Source organism: Acipenser ruthenus, chromosome 12 (assembly GCF_902713425.1).
Source record: "Acipenser ruthenus chromosome 12, fAciRut3.2 maternal haplotype, whole genome shotgun sequence".
Classification (NCBI taxonomy): domain Eukaryota; kingdom Metazoa; phylum Chordata; class Actinopteri; order Acipenseriformes; family Acipenseridae; genus Acipenser; species Acipenser ruthenus.
The window spans coordinates 36,189,665-36,197,010 of record NC_081200.1 but is presented as its reverse complement, the minus strand read 5'-3'; positions in this window follow the sequence as shown (position 1 = coordinate 36,197,010).

Genomic DNA, 7,346 nt, shown 5'->3' with positions numbered 1-7,346 from the left:
CTAATTCAATTTAACTTTTAGCTTGGAAAAAGCATTTTAGGAAAATCTAAATGAATGCATTAAACAAGAAGAATGTGAAGATTGTATACATTTGTACATCAATAAACATCTAGAAATTATTCAAGGGAACTAAGCTACTGGAAATGATTGGCTTAAGGAAGGTGTGGCAGAGCAGGACTCTGCCCTTAGAAATACTGGCAGGGAAGGAGTTAAATTCTCCTCCCTGCCCAGATTGATTGCTTCAGGTGGGAGCAATCAACTAATTAATTATTCAATTAAGGACTGAGCCACCTGGCATAAAAGGAGGCTTCAGCCTCCCATTAGGAGAGAGAGGGTGTTCTGGAAGGAGAAGAAGAGTGTTTCTGTTTGTTCGTGTTTGAAAACCAGCGAAGGCAACGCCCAGCCTGGAAACTTTATTTGTAAGTTTTGTGTTTATTTAGTGTTTGAAACCTTTTTGTTTGGCCCTTGTGCCTGTTTATTTGATTATTTTTTGTTTATTAAAAAGCTTTATTTTGAACTTTATACTGTCTCGGAGTCTCAAACCTCTGTCATCTTGTCACATTTGGTGTCAGAAGCGGAATAGTGCCACCTGGAGACTCGGAGACAGTATAAAGATCAAAATAAAGCTTTTTAATAAACAAAAAATAATCAAATAAACAGGCACAAGGGCCAAACAAAAAGGTTTCAAACACTAAATAAACACAAAACAAAACTTACAAATAAAGTTTCCAGGCTGGGCGTTGCCTTCACTGGTTTTCAAACACGAACAAACAGAAACACTCTTCTTCTCCTTCCAGAACTCTCTCTCTCCTAATGGGAGGCTGAAGCCTCCTTTTATGCCAGGTGGCTCAGTCCTTAATTGAATAATGAATTAGTTGATTGCTCCCACCTGAAGCAATCAATCTGGGCAGGGAGGAGAATTTAACTTCTTCCCTGCCAGTATTTCTAAAGGCAGAGCCCTGCTCTGCCACAGAAGGTTATTTGTAATAGTCCTGTCTTTGCACTGCACTTTAAAGACAAAAATATTGACTAAGATCAACAATTGTTTATGTCTTTGGAACTCTCTGGCCAGCCTTGTCAACTGACACAGCATAGCACCTCCAATCAGCTTTCTAGTTTGCAAGCATTATTAGAATTTTTAGCTGCATGCTCCATGCAGTCTGCTGTTCTTTGTCATTGTACAAATACATAGCCTGAAAGGTTGTTCACTAACAATTTCACTCCATCTCCACTTATGAATTTATATTATATGCATTTTAATACTTGAACCAGTGAAGTTTCTTATGCATCTCTATCGAGCTACTTGTGTCCATAACTATTTAAACATAACAAAAACAGGCTGAACTTTTTGCAATATCAGTAAATCTTCAGTCTACAACTATGGCCAAAAGTTTAGCATCACCCTATACAAGTAAGACATTCTGCTTCATAAAGTCGAAATGAAACCTACTGAATAATGTTACGTTAACATATAGAATTACATACCGCTTTGTAATTTTCCATATACTTAATGAAAAACTGACAAAATTTGAAAGCTAACATGAAATACTGTACTACTATTATGGCTTCCGGGAGACTTTTGTGATACCATTTTGTAGTTTCTTTGATTATATAAAAGATCTAAATTATGTTCATATAGTTTTTTGTTTAAATTATGTCTCAATCCTAAAATTCTAGGTGATGTAAAATCTTTGACCATAGCTGTACTAATAAGGCATTTGCAATTATGTGCATGTTCTTTGTGAAGTGTAGAATATGTCATTTGTATAAAGTGCTCCTTTTGGGTTAAATTTTCAATTCACCGCTACACCAAAAAGTATTTATCAAATCATGCAGATTTTGTGCCTTTTATCTTGTTTCTGTATTCAGCACCATGGACAGCAGTTTAAAATGGTCCTGCTGTAGTATACAGTAGACAGTTCCAAATCAGTGCACTTAAATACCAACACTACGTATATCTTTACAGTCCCTAAATTCATCATCGCCATCTTTCTAGAGACCACTATTTATCCGCAGAACATGGATAGCTAGCAGAAATGTTCATTTGTGATGTGAGGCAGCAATTCAGGCTACATGCTACAGTCCACAGGATAGAAACCACCACACATATTTAAGCTGTGATCTGAGGTTCTGAAGTGCTGCGACATTAAGCCACTGCACCACTTAGAACTGTTCCAGTCTTTTTTTATTTTCAAGTTAACTTTCTGCTGTATTTTCTTGTCTAGTTTCAGCCAAATAGGAGCAATAAATAAGAGTTGTTACAATGGTACCAAAGGTCATTTGCATATTGTCTTTCCAGCGCTGTGACTGATCTTTATTATATTTTAATGCCTGGCTGGCAGTACTGTCAGGGTTTGATATTACCCTGTGGAGTCTGTAGGAGTAATGCTTTGTGTTAATAGCAATTAAATAATTCTTTGTCAACCTTGTCTGAAATAATAAGCATTCTATTGTTGAAATTATTGGGGTATAACAGTTTAATGATGTTACTGGGGAAAGATAACATATATAATTGATATTGTGTATTAATAATTTCAAATAACGTAATGCATGTCTTAACTATTTTCATTCCGATAAGATAGTTATTGTGGTGTTAGGACCTAGAATGCTACATGTCCCAATATTATAAAGTTCAAATAATTCCATTGTATATGCACATAACATAGACAATATCTGTATTGCTATGGATCTTATTTCTCAGACGAATGCTTTTAAATGTATACTTTGCATTCTTATTACAAATAAATATATCATATTTATTATTAAAGAATTTTGTTACCCTTTTTTATGACTCTTGATGGAATTACTCAAATCCCCTCTTTAACTCAATTTTTGATTGTTAAGGTGCTTTGACCTGAGTTCAGTTTATTTGGATTTTGATAGACTATGCATCTCATGATGGTTGCATTTCAAATATTTAGAATGGAGGAAGATGTATGCTATGAATGGTGAATAGCAGTTCAAAAAAGAACAGAGGATATTACAAATGTTACAAATGACTAAATCCAGAATAAAACCAGAATCATGTTTAAAACTGGAGAACTAAAGCAGGGGTGAGAGCTCTGAGGGAATGAACTGCATTGTATTCCCTGCTTGGCTGCTTCCTCATCTTGTTTAATTGGAAAACTGGTACGTCCTTCAGTTTACATCATCCACTCCTACACTTGAAGGTCAATAAATGCAGTTAAAGAAGAGCTGATTCCCCCAACCAACTCCATCTGCAGCTTTCTCTTGCCAAAGGAAAGAAAATAATGTGTAGACAGGCCTGATTTTTCATTCGTATCTGAAGGATTCTCTGCAGTGACTCACGCAATATCACAGGATTAATGTACATCTTCAGTCCTCTGGGATGGCATTGACAGTCAGGAATGACGCAACATTCACTGCAGAGGTTGGCAGTGCTATACATTGGCTGCCATACAGTACAGAAAGTATACAGTTTCACTCCTAGTCTTACTTGCCCTGCTACATTAATGACTGGGGTCAAGAGTAACTATAGATATCAAAATCTCACTGCATTTCTTTAAGGTACTCATTTCTGTTCCTGTTTATTTTATTTTATTGAAATTCATATCACACACACACATACACACATTCTCCAACTGTATAAGTTAATGGTGTGTTTGCGTGGGGGTGCATTTTGAGTTAATTATATGTTAAATGTAGTTCTGCAATGTGCATGGAGGGGAGGGGGGGGGGGTATTACGTTTTGGGTTAGCATTACATTTTGAGACACAGATTATTAATTTTTTTTACATCCAATAACTGAACAATGTATGTCTATCGCTAAAAAAAAATACTTTCGTTTTAATAAAACATAACCATTTTTATCATATCATTTTTTCTTTCTTAAATTCAAAAAAATGAAAAGTAAAAAAAGTAACTGATGGCACTTCTGGGACAAACAAGATGAAATAACGCATTTGTGGTACATGTACGTTAACTATCACCTAAGGCTGTTATTGGAGGGCTCTTATAAATGCAATCTGTTTTACACAATTGCAGAGGTGAAATGGCTAGAGGTTTAAGTGCTGTGTCTGTGGCTCTTTATTAAAACACAACCATGTGTCAGAGACCCTGTTTGTCTGATAAGGCGTGGGCTGATAGAGGGGGGAGCTCAAGCAGTTTGTAGCTGGGTAAGTGCTTTTTTTGATCTTGTCTCTCTTGCTAATTGGAGTCAGTGAAGATACTCAAGCCACTTGTATGTAACCATGATCTGTGGATATGGTTGTCAAAGCCGTGTGGAGGAGGATGCGTGAAGTAAATCTGAGGAGTTTATTAAAATCCTGGAGAGTGGGAGATTTGGATTTCATTTGATCTCATTCTCTGACATTGTCGTTATTCAACTTTATACTCCAAAGGAGATTTTGTTTAATAAGAACGATATTTATAAGAACGATAAAGGTTTTGCTGTGTCTAAAGATCTATACTTTTCCTCATTTGGGCAGTGAGTCATGCTGCTGGAAGAGAGAGAGAGAGAGAGAGAGAGAGAGAGAGAGAGAGAGAGAGAGAGAGAGAGAGAGAGAGAGAGAGAGAGAGAGAGAGAGAGAGAGAGAGAGAGAGAGAGAGAGAGAGAGAGAGAGAGAGAGTCTTATTACTGGATATTATACTGTGCTGCAGGCTCCACCACAAGATATCACAGTTAGAGGTACAATTCCTTGCTTTGAATTAGTGTAGAGAGGCTTATAAAAAAAAGAATGATGTGGCAATACAACTGAGCTTTTAAAAGAATGTGTCATTCTAATATAACTGTGAAATATAGTGCTGTTCCAGCAACTTACCTCAAAATGCTGTTAAACTGATTTTGAGTGAAATATACCATTGAGATACCATAGTGTATTGGTTAGCACCATTGTGCTACAACTATAGATAAATGAAACTTTATGACACCCACAAGAACAGGTGGCCTCCCCATTTGATTTGATCAGAAGGATATTTGAAAGGCAATATCTTACACTGTCAATTGCCATCTGTGAGGTACATGTGTCAGGCTCACTCTTTATGATCTGCTGTTTGCAGCCCAGTAACTGGAAAGCACAGACTGTACCTGCAGTCACTGTATCGTCTGTAAGACTGCTGGCTTTGTGAGTCAGTTTGTTCCCAGCAGCGATCAATAATACAACTGGCTAGATTGGTTCTCATTTCCTGTGGATGTGTCAGAGATTGTATTAGATTAAGAATATACAATTCTTTCATGTCAGCAACCCTTTACAAAGAACTTCAAACTACCATTGCGATACCATTATAATACCAGCCTTGTTTGCACTAGTACAAACATTACACAGTGGTTTGAGACAATAAAACACTGGTCATACCAGTCTCATGGTAAATATAACAACCGCTCTGTGTTAACATCTACTAGATTGCACCATGCCGCCCTTTGCATCAGAACCGCTGGGGTGCCGCCAGTAAGATTACTTGGTTGATGTGTGTTTCATTGTGAGCCTGTGTTAGGCATGTTTGTGTGTGGATATTACTTACAATGGTTTAATTTACTCTTTTTAGCTATTGCGTTCTCAAAGTGTTGAAAAGCACTTTAAAACTATGCCAATATATTCTTAGATTTCATCAAGTTAAAAACAAAACAAACAAACAAAAAAACACCCACAACATCAGGTCAGATGGAAAGACAAATTGTGCTCCTGTACACACAACTGGATAAAAAACTAGATGGTGGGTTGCCAATATAGAACATAAGAAGAAGAACATAAGAACATAAGAAAGTTTACAAACGAGAGGAGGCCATTGCTCGTTTGGTTGTTAGTGGCTTATTGATCCCAGAATCTCATCAAGCAGCTTCTTGAAGGATCCCAGGGTGTCAGCTTCAACAACATTATAGCTGTGTACTGTCTGTGTTGTGTTCACAAACAATATCTAAACCTAAGTAAAGGCCTGGAGACTGAAGTGAATCTCCTAGAAAGATTAGTTCAACTGTAGTTTGCATTTTTAAATAAGATTTTATTTTTTATTAATTAATACAGGGAGCTGATCACTGCGATGGACTGTCAGCTCCAGACAACCAATAAGAGAAAGACAGAGACCCCAGGAGAGAGGGAGAGAGACGGGAACCCACTGAACACCTTGGCATTCTCCACTGTCTGCCCAGGTTCACTGCTGTACCCCTACCCACAATGGGGTCTGACTGACTTGAGGCTCTACAGCTCAGTCACAGCTGAGTTAAACCCCTGTGGAACTGAGCACAAAGCAGAGACAATTAGCCAAGTGTTATATATGACTCCACTGGTATAGGTGCTGGGGGAGTCGTGTTACAATGGCCTGCTCCCACCGTCGCTCGCTTTAAATCAACTCTCAAGACCCACTTGTTCTCTCTCTTTTTTTTATGCATCCACAATGTTTTAGAATTCATTTCACATCCCAGCCTTGTATTTAATGTATTATGCATTGTTTTTCATTGTATTTAATGTATTATGCTTTTTTTTTTTACTGTATCTTGTAAAGCGCTTTGTAATGGTGGTCCACTATGAAAGGCGCTATATAAAATAAAGATTGATTGATTGACTGATTGATTATCCTCCCGGCAACAATCTCTGGCCTTGGGGATACTGTATACTGGAGGTGTTCTTATGAGTCATGATGAATAACCATTGAATGAGTTCTGGCTGGCGATTGCTTGTGTACATGTTTTCATTAAATATTTGTCGATCTAGATTAAAAGTTAACTAAAACCTTTTTTTTTTTACAGTGTATTGAATCTGTCTGCATGCAAAGTAACACAAAATGTTAACGGGTGTTTGCTCTCTCACTAAGGTATAGCTTCGATCAACATTATTCCAATGTTTTCAGACCTACGCTATTTACCTGTTTTATGGTGCTATTCACTCAATCTGAGCTGAAGATGACCTGAACATGGTTTGACAACTCAAGAGGACAGGTAAGTGTGCCGATGGATTCAATTATTTCCATGAATTTCCATGAAATCTGCATTTACCTAATGTAACACTCTCTCAGGTGTTCCATTGCCACTCCCTCCAGCACGCAAGCAGGGTTCTAAATATAGAATTTTCCAAACAAAACCGGGAATTGCTGTAATTATGTGTGTGGGAAGCTGTCCATCTGCTCTGCTGTAGGGCAGAGTCCCTAACTGTGTATACCTGTGCTCACTGGCTGCTGGAGTGTGCCGACCAGTAATAGTGAATAAGAGGGAGATATCAGGTTACTCCTCAGGTTGATCAGCGATCTCCTAGTAGACTGCCTACCCTCAACCAACAATATAGTTTGGCTTTATGTTAACTAAATAGGCTGGGCAGACTGTAATGCACACTGGAAGAGATTCAATTACCTGTTTAGCTGGGGTAAAAATGTTTTGGAAAATTAAAGTTAATGCA